The sequence below is a fragment of the Macaca mulatta genome, chromosome 9, assembly GCF_049350105.2.
Source record: "Macaca mulatta isolate MMU2019108-1 chromosome 9, T2T-MMU8v2.0, whole genome shotgun sequence".
Lineage (NCBI taxonomy): Eukaryota > Metazoa > Chordata > Mammalia > Primates > Cercopithecidae > Macaca > Macaca mulatta.
Window position 1 is genome coordinate 124,503,071 of NC_133414.1, and position 12,461 is coordinate 124,515,531.

The window sequence follows — 12,461 nt, forward strand, 5'->3', positions numbered from 1 at the left end:
GGGTTGAATTCCCACCTACTGTGGGCTTGCTTTCTGATTACTCTGGCAGGGAAGGAGCTGGCGTCTCACATTCATCTCAGGATTATGTGAGCACAGTCAACTTGCTATGAGTCTCAAGGCTTGATCTAAGGACCACCTACATGAGTCTCTCCTGATGGTTAGAAATGCAGATTCCAGCGCTTCTCTCCAGACCCTCTGAACCAGAATGTTTTGAGGTTGCTCTGGGAATCCATGTTCAACAGGTCCTCATATATCCCTAAGTAGACTGAAGTATGAGAACCCCTGGCAGTCTGAAGTGAGAAGAGGGAAAGAATAGCCAGTAGCTATTCTCTACTTATCTTCCTTGAGTAGCAAGCCCCCAGGATGGAATTAAGGAGGCTTAGCTTTGGCCTGTCTCAGAGGGTCACTTCTAAACCCACGGATTGGGAGGTTGCTTCTCTCCAAACCAAATGCATCATAACTGCTTCTTCCCTGACCTGCAGTTTCTCTCTCTCCTCTGCTAGGACAGCTTGGGGTCAATTTGCAAAATCATCTGAGTCCAAAAGCTCACTGGAACCATAAGCAAAATCCCATGAATGTTTTTTGGCTCAGACGCTTACCAGTGTACATGACCCTGGACAAGTCAGTTAAATCTGTGCCTCAGTCTCCTGAATATCAAAATGAGCAGAGTAACACCCCTCCTGGAGGGATGTTATAAAGATACTGTGAGATTGCATAATTACTTAGAATGGTACCTCACATTTATTAGGAATCCATAAGGGAATTCTGTTAATAAATGTGTCATTGCACACGTCATGATCTCAAAACTAGGGCACTGGGAATAATATGTTATCTATGCACTTTGTGTTCCCTCCACCCTTCCATATGTATCCTTTCTTTGATTTGTATTCCCACACTGGGTAATTTCTGATTCTTTGTGTTTACAGATTGCCTTTGTCCTGAGAATCTTTGAGCCAGGTGACTGTGTGTGTCCTTTTTGGATCCTAATATCAGCACAGTGTTAGGCCTCTAGGCATGCAAATTAGTATCAATCATAATAAGTATAAGGATTTTGTATTCTTTTTTTTTTTTTTTTTTTTTTTTTTTTTTTGAGACGGAGTCTCTCTCTGTCCCCCAGGCTGGAGTGCAGTGGCGTGATCTCGGTTCACTGCAAGCTCTGCCTCCCAGGTTCACGCCATTCTCCTGCCTCAGCCTCCTGAGTAGCTGGGACTACAGGCGCCCGCCACCAAGCCCGGCTAATTTTTTTGTATTTTTAGTAGAGACGGGGTTTCACTGTGTTAGCCAGGTTGGTCTCGATCTCCTGACCTCGTGATCCGCCCGCCTCGGCCTCCCAAAGTGCTGGGATTACAGGCATGAACCACCGTGCCCGGCCTAGGATTTTGTATTCTTAAATGCTTACAAGTGAGCATGGTCAAAACCAGAAGAAAATACCAATGGTGTTCAGTGTTGTTGTGAGTTTGAGAAACAGACATACACTGGCCGGTAGGAATGTTCATTAACAGCAGTTCTTCAGTATGCACCAAACCTTAAGAATGTGTGCATATTGGACTCAAAATTCTAATTTGAGGGATTTATTACAAATAAATAAAATCATATGATCAGATTTAACGAGTGTGATTTCTAACAGTCAAAATTTAGACACGCTTCAATGTCCAACAGATGGACCAGGATGAATAACACATAGTGAATTCACACGACTGAGTGGCATGCAATCACTAAAAATAATATTTTATATACATATTCTCTTAGAAAGATAACCGCAGTGTACTGCTAACTGATGAAGCACATCATACAACAATATATATTAGTATTCCATTTTGGTTTTTTTTTTTTCAAAAGGAAAGATTACATACAACAAACGATTAAACGTGGCTCACTCTGTGTGACAGAAATTATGGGTGGTTTGTCCTTTGTTTATATTAATTTTCATTTTTTGTCTTAATGTCTTTGCAATAAGAAAGAAAAGTGAATATTTTAATTAAAAATAAACCCTACAGAATTGTACTTCTGGAGGATCAACACAGAAGGTGAAATTCAGCCACCTTAAACCCTCAGGTCAGGAGCACCCCACACTTACAGACACCTGGCTTACCTCTGTAGGCCCTAATTATTCTCTGCTGAGCTCAGCCCCTTCCATTTCTCCATTGCCCTCAGAGACAGAGATGCAGCGGTCCAGGTAATGGCCATCATGAGCTGGAAAATCATTGCTGTAGTTACTAGCCCAATTTGTGTGATAACTTTGATTGGCAGGAATGGAAAGGCTGAGGTTAAAACCAAGTTGGGGGGCGGTGGGTGTTGTAAGGACTGTGGCTGTTGGAGGGGGCACACTGTCCTCTACTTTGCTTCCCAGCCCTCCTTCCTTTTAGGGGATTCTTAGGCCTAGAAGTTACCCGTATGATTGGGAGAGGCCACGTTATTTCATCGGATGATGCTTTGGAACAGAAGTTGTCTGTGCTTGGCCAGCAGAGGTTCAAAGTGCAGCCCCCTCTGCCTGGGGTAACTCTTTAATTCCTTGCTACTTTATCCCATCTCTGTTTCCTGAACAGACTATTACTGATGGAGGGTTCTTTCTGCCTGATTTGTGGCTTCCTCAATAGCGACCAGCCTAGTCCATAAACCAGATGCAAGGCCAGCTGTTCAGCATCTGAGATCAGATAAGATGAGCTGTATCCAGGATGGTGGGTTTTAGTAAAACCTCTAGCAACTTTCTAGCTGCCCTTCCTCCAGCTCCCCCTTTCTCCCTGCCTCACTTCAATTTCTAAATCAGTGGCCTGATCAAGTTTAGGTGAAAAGTAAAGGTTTGGCATGTTTGGGCTCTACTTCTCCCCCAGGGAAAAGGTGAGAGGCAGAAAGAGGTGCTTGACCTAAGTGGAATGCAATGCAGTGAGCCTGTGATCACGTTGGGGGAGAGGCAAAGTGAGCCCCTACTGGTGTGTTCCTGGAAAAGGCTTCAGCAAGTCTGTAAGACTACCTGAGCCTCAGTTTCCTTATCTGTGAAATGAGAAAAAGGCAGAGGGCAGCGAGCTCTGACCTTACCAGCCTCCTGCCCTAAGATACTAGACATCTGGTGGATTCCTAATGAATGGAAGACAGTAGTCCTGGGGGCCCTGCTGGGTGATGACAGCAAGTTTCTCTACAGTTCGGGCTTACAGGTTCCTAACGGGAACATTCCTGAAGGTAGAGCACACCGTGTACTCACTATTCCAGAAATAAGAGCAAGTAAACGTGGCTGTAACCTGTCAGGGTGTGAACTGCAAACTTCCCCTGTGTTCTCAGCTCTTACAAACAGCTGTGGTGCCAGTTCTGAAGATGCAGCTTCTACTAAGCAAAAGTTTAAGGAGCCAGAGGAAAGCAGAGTTAAGATCAAACTGAAAGATCGTGGCTTTTAAGGCTGCAACAAAACAAAATCCCTGGGATGCAAATCCTGTTAGTAATCACGCACACAGGCACCCACGACTCCCACAAGGCTGAGGATGAGGTGCGACCTTGGCTGACTGACAAGAACGCTCTGGTCTTGTTTCTGAAAACGTTTGTGCCCAGAGAAGAAAATTCCTCCCTCTTGGAAGTTCTACCTGTCTTCTGTGTGCTTCAATCGTCTGCTATTTATCCTGTGTGGCTGAAATAGACTTTCTCATGACCGTGTCCTAAAGGAATGAGTCTTTGACACCTGAGCAAACTTGGGGTTTTAAGAAATACTTTAAACAACCAAGCGTTCTCCCAGATATCACTATAATCTCAGGGGAAGAAGCTAGTCTGGCCTAAATGCCAGATTTCTGAATATTTATTTCACAGTCTCTGTTCCTACTATTTCATAGTCTCTGCTCCTCCTCCTGCCCCCATTATGCCTTGGTATGAAGAGCAAAAACTTTCAGAGGTTGTGAGGAGGAGAAGCAACCACCTGCTCCAGGTACTCGGTATTCAAAGATACGGGATGACTAACAGTGATGTCATTAATTCCAAAGCCACTTTCCATAAAATTTTAGGTTTCCCAAGACAGCTTTGCTGTCATAGTGTCCCAAACACTGAGCAAATAAAGAATATGTCCTGGCCGGGAGCAGTGGCTCACGCCTGTAATCCCAGCACTTTGGGAAGCTGAGGTGGGCAGATCACCTGAGGTCAGGAGTTCGAGTCCAGCTTGGTCAACATGGTGAAACCCCATCTCTACTCAAAACACAAAAATTAGCCAGGCATAGTGGCAGAGGCCTGTAATCCCAGCTACTCGGGAGGCTGAGGCAGAAGAATCACTTGAACCCTAGAGGCAGAGGTTGCAGTGAGCAGAGATCATACCACTGCACTCCAGCCTGGGCAACAGAGCAAGACTCCTTCTCAAAAAAAAAAAAAAAAAGAATATGTACTAATCCGTCTTTCTCTGGTGATGACACACTCTTGACCCATAGAATGTTTCTCCATCTGTGCAAATTGGCCACCTGTGTGGCACGGGGCTTGGCATCTGGCAGCTTCTTTCTGGTGGATAGCCATCCATCTAAAGTGACACAGGATGTCCCTGACTCCTCGGCCCTCTCCAGGTTCTTGTCTGGAGAAACCAGGAGACCTCTCACTTCCTGGCATTTCCTCTCTACTCCTGGTAAAGGCTCTTGAGCCAAACACGTGGTGTGGCTCTCCCTAGGCTGTGAGCCCGCGGAAGGAAAGCTTGCAAAGCAGAGGATAATATCCTTAAAGGCTTGAAGAGGAGGGAGGTGCTGACCTCCCCCTAGAGTACTGGTATTCTTATCTATGGCACAGGAGCCCCGGCTTCTCCCATCACTTTCCTGTAGAAGGCAGTGTCACAGAATGGCTGTGAGCATAGGTTTTGGAATGAGAAAAGCTGGCATGGACAAGTTATGTATTATCTGAACCCAATTTTCTCATTTGTAATTACTCTGATAACCTTATGCGAGGATTAAATGAAGTAGTAAATGTAAAATACACAGCATAGTGCCTGGCATGTAACAACAGCCAGTACGTGGTAGCAGTTTTAAAATAAGGATCTATTGCTCCAGGCAAAAGATCATAAAGTCTGTTGGATGGATTCTGTGTTGACCCAAAGGAACAAACTGCTGCAGAAACCAGAGGAACTGGTAAAAGATGTTGCTGGGACAGGTTTCTGAAGATGTCTGGATTTATCATTGCTAATGTATACATGCACATACATAGTTTTCAAGCATGACATGGGATGATGAAGCTCTGGCTGGTTATTAGGGGGGAAAAAAAAGTTCTCCCAGAACAATTACAACATGTTCACTGCTGCTGCTGGGTAACACTACCTTTTGCTTATATCCTGTAGGTATTAAGTCAAAGGGCCTTTAGTTTCTTTTTCTTTTTTATTGGACTGAGTCTCACTCTGTCAACCAGGCTGGAGTGCAGTGGCGTGATCTCAGCTCACTGCAACCTCTGCCTTCCATGTTCAAGCTATTCTCATGCCTCAGGCCAGGTTGGTCTCAAACTCCCGACCTCAAGCGACCCATCCACCTTGGCCTCCCAAGGTGCTGTGATTACAGGCATGAGTTACCACGCCCGGCCAGGGCCTTTAGTCTCTAAATCAGCACTGTCCAAAATAATAACATGAGCAACATATATTATTTAAGATTTTCTAGCAGACACATTAAAAAAAGAGTAAAAAAGCTGTTAAGATTACTTATCAAGAGTATTCTAAATATTATAATTTCAATACATAATCAATATTTTAAACATTGAGATTTTATGTTATTTTCTTTATACCACATCTGGAAAATTTGGTGTGTGTTTTATACTTAAACACATCTCAATTTAGATTTGCCTCATTTCAACTGCTCAGTAGCCATGTGTAGTTAGTGGTTACAGTCTTGAACAGTAAATCTTCACTCTGAGCGACCCTTTGAGTCCCCTGCAAGATAGCGATGTTTCCTCTGGGGTGTTGAAGGTCCTGGGAATTTCAACTTGACACCTCTCTCAGTGGCCTCAATTCTGTCCCTCTGATTCTTTAGTGTTCTTTGGAAGCTCTTGCTGATAAAGGAACAAGCTGCCTGTATCATGACACTGAGAATAATATTTACTCAACATACTTAAAGCCTGAGATGGGGCCGGACATGGTGTCTCACACCCGTAATCCCAGCACTTTGGGAGGCCGAGGTGGGTGGATCACCTGAGGTCAGGAGTTTGAGACTGGCCTGGCCAACATGGCGAAACCCCTTTGCTACTAAAAATACAAAAATTAGCCTGATGTGGTGGCGGGCACCTGTAATCCCAGCTACTTGGGAGGCTGAGGTGGGAGAGTCACTTGGACCTGAAAGGCAGAGGTTGCAGTGAGCCGAGATCACACCACTGCACTCCAGCCTGGGCAACAGGGCAAGACTCCACCTCAGGGGGAAGAAAAAAAAAAAAGGCTGAGATGGGGCCGTTCATAAGCACATTCTGAGGGTTGAGGGGGATCGGTGTCTATTGGCCCTTCCATGTGTCATGTATCTTGCCTCACCCATTGGACAGCTGAAATCTAAGGCTGAAAGGCAATTTGCTTTATGTGTGTGGTTCAGGAAAGGGGAGGGGTGCCTGGGGTTGGGGGAGCTTTCATTGTAATCTGGGCAAACACCATTCTTGTCAGCCAAGTGCTCACACTTGGGTAACACTTCCTTCCTACAAAGAATAAGCACGTGTTCTCAAGAGCATGCATGCCCAAGCAATTGCTATCAGCAGCTACAGTTAAGAGAAAGAGTTGCTGCCATCGCCGAGCTGTGGGGTCAGCTTCTTCCTCATGCCCTGTGAAGTTCACATGGTGCAGGGTTCACCACAGGGCCCAGAATGGAGCTGTGAGCCCTTGCCACATAGCAGACGGCTAAGAAGAAAGAGCTAGGGAGTCGCACAGCTGGGACGCGTGGAGCATTGGCCCCTCCAGTGGAGTGAAGCAAGGCTCTGAGTTGGTAATGGGCTCTGCAGCAGGCAGGATGTCCAGGTTGCTAGGGAGCCCTTCTCAAGGGGGAAGGTAGCTGTTGCCCCACCCTTGGCATCAGGTCCACATGTCTAGTATTGGGTCTGGCTTCCTGTAGGGCAATGGATCTTAGTTTTCTTTGAGAGACCAGTAAAAATTCCCAAAAGAAACGCACATATAAACACACCAGTTTGCTAGGGGATCTTGGAAGAGATGGTATGCAGTCACAGATATGTGCTTGGGCTCTGAACTCAAGACTACCTGAGTTCAAAATCTGACTCTGACACTCAGCCAGCTGTTAGCTGTGTACCTTGGACAAGTTACTTGGACTCTCTTAGACTTTCCTCTCCTTCTAAATAGCAATAAAAACTTCCATAGGGCTGCTGTGTGATTAAATGAGATAGTACAAAGCTCTTAAATGCAGTGTTGCCACCACGCGGTAGGAGCTCAGTCATGTTCACCATCATGAAGGCCTTCAGAGAGGATCTGGCATGAAAGCCTTGGATCACTGCCCTGTAAGTTGTACTTTGGGTGTCTTTAGCCTTTTGAAATAGCAGATAACCAGGTAAAGGGTGGACATGAAATTCCATGGCTGATTATAACACCCTCGTTATGAGTTAAGGGACTTCGCACCTTCCTTCTCATATCTCAGTACGAGGATAAACTTCAGAGTCAACTCTGCCATGTGGGATGCTAAAGGTCAGTGCAACACAGCTCTGTTTTTGCCCACTACATGCCATCACAACCTCTGCCCTGCTGTTCAGCTAACTCTAGGAAGGGACATCTCCCCTCTTTCTTTGTGATCCATCATTGTGAAGTTTACAAGAATAGATCCAGCCCATAGCTCTAGCTAGGTCTTTGCTTCTCTTGCCTGTTGAGTCATGTTGTTTGACTTGAAAAGATTTGACCTAGGGGTCAAAACAGCCTAAGATCCTTCCTAAATAAGTGTTTCCCATGCTTTACATGTCTCAGCTACTGCAGACATCATGTGCTTCCCCTTTTCTCTCTGATCCTCACATTTCTTCTTTGCCCTCACCAAAAATGCTTATGGTAAGCATTATTTTGTGACTGTTCCATCATCTTAATCCAATGAAATATTCTAAAACAAAAGATCTAGAGGTTTAAGATGAATCTTCTAGATTCTGAGGTCAGAAGTTATATTAAAAGGAGAAATTTGGGGCTGGGCATGGTGGCTCACATCTGTAATCCTAGCACTTTGGGAGGCCGAGGCATGTGGATCACTTGAGGTCAGGAGTTCAAGACCAGCCTGGCCAACATAGTGAAACCCTGTCTCTACTAAAAGTACAACAACAAAACAAAATTAGCTGGGCGTGATGGCAGGTGCCTGTAATCCCAGCTACTCAAGAGGCTGAGGTAGGAGAATTGCTTGAACTCAGGAAGTAGAGGTTGCAGTGAGCCAAGATTATGTCACTGTACTCCAGCCTGGGCAACAGAGCAAGACCCTCTTCATTAGGTTCAGTGGTCTCTGGAATCTGGACATATTCACTAAGACCTTTAAATAACATTTGGTTGCCCTGCCTGACTCCTCTCAACATGCTGTGAAATCTGCTTTGCAACCAGCTGTGCTTCCGAAAGAAAGGCAGATTTTCAGAGACAAGCTGCAAATCACTTGGCTTTGCAAAATCGCCTGAAAGTATTAAAAAATAACACTTGGCCCCACCAGCACCATCATCACTCTTACCAAGCTATAGGATCTCGGGAAGGGATGTCATTTCTCTGAGCTTCTATTTTTCTTGTCTGTACAAATCATAACTAACTTCTGAGTATATTGTGAGGGTCAAATGAAGTGTTTGTCACGGGACCTGGTTCCCAGCAGCCACTGGAAATTTGGATGTTGAAAGTATTTTTCCCACTCAGACCTCACAGGTTTGCTAAGAGGCAAGCTAGAAGCATTTTATAAACTGGGAGGAGCTGTGTGAATGCATGATGGCACTATGTAAAGTTAGTCTGCTTATATTATCTGTCTTTCTCTGCTTTCTGAAACATGGGGGCGCTGGGTGTGGTGGCTCACGCCTGTAATCCCAACACTTTGGGAAGCCAAGTCAGGCGGATCACTTGAGGTCAGGAGTTCCAGACCAGTCTGGCCAACGTGGTGAAACTCCGTCTCTACTAAAAATACAAAAAAAAAAAAAAAGAAAAAGAAAAAGAAAAATTTAGCCAGGCATGGTGGCAGGTGCCTGTAATCCCAGCTACTCGAAAGGCTGAGGTAGGAGAATTGCTTAAACCCAGGAGGCAGAGGTTGCAGTGAGCCGAGATTGTGCCATTGCATTGTAGCCTGGGCAACAGAGTGAGACTTCATTTCAAAAATAAAGTAAAATAAAATAAAATAAAATAAAATAAAGGGAAAGCCTGGTTTCTGTTTCTGAAGAGCTGCCAGCCTCTGCCATTAAAGATAAAATGGCTGTTTCCAGGCTGTGTTACAAAACTCTAGAATGTTAGACTCTAGTATTCTAGAACAACATTGTGTAGTACATGTGTGGTTGGGAACAGGATGGGAGTGTATACAAACAGTTCCCAGCAGCGTGGTTGTGAGTATGTCAGCGTTGTAGTGGGAGTGTGTACAAACAGTTTCCAGCAGCATGGTTGTGAGTATGTCAGCGTTGTAGCTGTGGGGCAGACTCCTCACTCCTCCAGATCTCACCTATGAATGACCTTAAAAGTGAAAGTTTGTACTTTTTAGGGGTTGCAGGATGCCCAAGCCTAAAGGTTACTTATTTTTATATTGGGTTCTAAATGGATATGGCAGCAGGAGGGGAGGGAGTGACAGAGCGTGTTGCAAAGAAGCTTATCTAACACGTTTTTGAAGAGAGAGGCTTTAGGAAGCAGTGGTTTATCAAGAGCTGGTGTAGCCTCTCGGGCACTGGAGACCTGGGTTCTGGGCTTATCTCTCTCATTAGTTACTTCATCACCTGAGCCAGCTGCCTCACGTTCTGGCATTTTAGATACCCTCATAAGTAAAATGACTGTTGTTGGATCAGCTGATGTCCCCCACACACCCACTCTCCTACCCACCTGGGCTGTCTAGTGGTGATGCTGTGCAGCTTTGTTTTATATTTACCTAAAGAAGTACAACCGTGACTGCCAATACCTCCTGCTGTGGCCAAAGCACTGCTCTGAGACTTGGCCTGCAGGCTGCTCTTGAAGACCGCCTCTCTCCTGGAGCATCTGAGGAGTTCCATTCTGTGTCAAGTTTCCCCCCACCTGCAGTCTCACCATAGCAAATGCGATTCCTGTGACATTTCAGTAGCTGGGCCCTTTGAAGCCAGGATAGCGGCTTGAAGCAGAGATGCTCCTAAATGTGGTCCAAGGGTGGTCCCCAGACCAGCAGAATCCATATCACCTGGAATTGTTAGAAATACAGATTCTTGGAACCTAGATCAGACCTAGGGAGTTAGAAATTCTAGCCAGAAATCTATGTTGTAACTAACAAGCCCTCCCTGAGGATTGTGATGCTGAAGTTTGGGAACCCCTGGCTTGGAGTATCTTGCTCTCTGGTAAGTGTGGTGTCAAAGCAGTTCAGTGGGTTGCTACTTAACACAACTGGGCCCTAGTCCAGTCAAGTAGTTCTCACACCCCCAATCCCCATTGAACCGTCTTCTTTAGCCACTTCTTAGAAGCCCTTTTCTTTCACATGCTAAGGAAGGACTAAGATTCTGTAGCAAAAAGGTGACCTTCAAGAGTTAATGAACAGGCTGGGCACGGTGGCTCATGCCTGTAATCCCAGCACCTTGGGAGGCCGAGGCGGGCAGATCACCTGAGGTCAGGAGTTTGAGGCCAGCCTGGTGAACATACAGTGAAATTCCGTCTATACAAAAAAAATACAAAACTTAGCCAAGCATGGTGGTGCATGCCTGTAGTCCCAGCTACTCAGGAGGCTGAGGCAGGAGAATCACTTGAACCCAGAGGGCGGAGGTTGCAGTGAGCTGAGATCACACCACTGCACCCCAGCCTGGGTGACAGAGCAAAACTCCATCTCTAAGATTAAAAAAAATAAAAAAAAGAGTTAGTGAACCAGGTTGGGTGCAGAGGCTCACACCTGTAATCCTAGCATTTTGGGAGGCCGTGGTGGGTGGATGACTTCAGCCCAAGAGTAAGAGGTCAGCCTGGGGAACATGGCAAAATCCGTATCTAGTAAAAATTTAAAAATTAATCAGGTATGGCGGTGCATGCCTATAGTCCCAGCTACTCTGGAGGCTGAGGTGGGAGGATAACCTGAGCCCAGAAAGTGGAAGTTGCAGTGAGCTGAGATTGCACCACTGTACTCTAGCCTGGGTGACAGAGCAAGACCCTGTCTCAAAAAAAGAAAAATCCTGTGTGTTGAAGAATCCAGGCCTCTGTGGCTCAGCAAAGGTAGGTGACTGGAGAGAGGACTGTTACCTAAATGGTGTGGTGGCAATGACCTGTGGTCCCAGCTGCTCACGAACCCGAGGTAGGAGGATTACCTGAGCCCAGGAAGTCAAGGCTGCAGTGAGCCATGATGTTGCCACTGCCTGAGTGACAGGAGTGAGACCCTGTCTTAAAAAAAAAAAAAAAAAAGCCAGGCACAGTGGCTCACACCTGTAATCCCAGCACTTTGGAAGGCCGAGGCAGGCAGATCACTTGAGGTCAGGAGTTCAAGACCAGCCACGGCCAACATGGTGAAACCCCATCTCTACTAAAATATAAAAGTCAGCCAGGCGTGGTGACACACATCTGTAGTCCCAGCTACTTAGGAGATTGAGGTAAGAGAATGGCTTGAACCCAGGAGGCAGAGGTTACAGTGAGCCAAGATAGAGTCGCTGCACTCTAGCCTGGGCAACAGAGGGAGACTCCATCTCAAAAAAAAAAAAAAAAAAAAAAAAAGTTAATGCACATGAGAATCTGACCTAAGAAGGCTTCTGTGTTAATATTCTAGTCTCTCCTCCACACAAGAGTCAACAGGAAGTGGTATTAGCTTCTGATTTTGATATTGGCCACCTGACCAAATACAGTAAGAAGAAACCTAATGCAGCATTTCCCTGAATTTCTGCAAAACTGATGCACAGAAAGCTTTCAAGGATCTAAGGTCTGCTGGTAGCTGAACATACACAGATCAATGGGGCAGCCTAGAGGCCAAGGTGCTGCAGCGGTTCTTCGTGACTCTGAGTCAGGCGCTGTCTTGACCAACCGGTTGTGTGATTCCAGAAGCCTTCTTTCACCTGAAAAGGCCTCCTTGGCCTCACCCATACAGTAGAGGTTGCACATCGTCTCCAGGGCTTGTTTCATTTCTACCCACTGTTTTTGTTTAGTAATGATGCCTTGCAGTCCTAATGATCTTGGAATCAAGAACGGCGACTAGGGAACTTCAAAATGGAAAGAGAGGCTGAGCGTGGTGGCTCATGCCTATGATCCCAGCACTTCAGGAGGCCGAGGCGGGCAGATCACTTGAAGTCAGGAGTTCGAAACCAGCCTGGCCAACATGGTGAAACCCTGTCTCTGCTAAAAAAAAAAAAAAAAAAATTAGCCGGGCATTGTGGTACATGCCTATAATCGCAGCTACTCCGGAGGCTGAGGCAGGAGA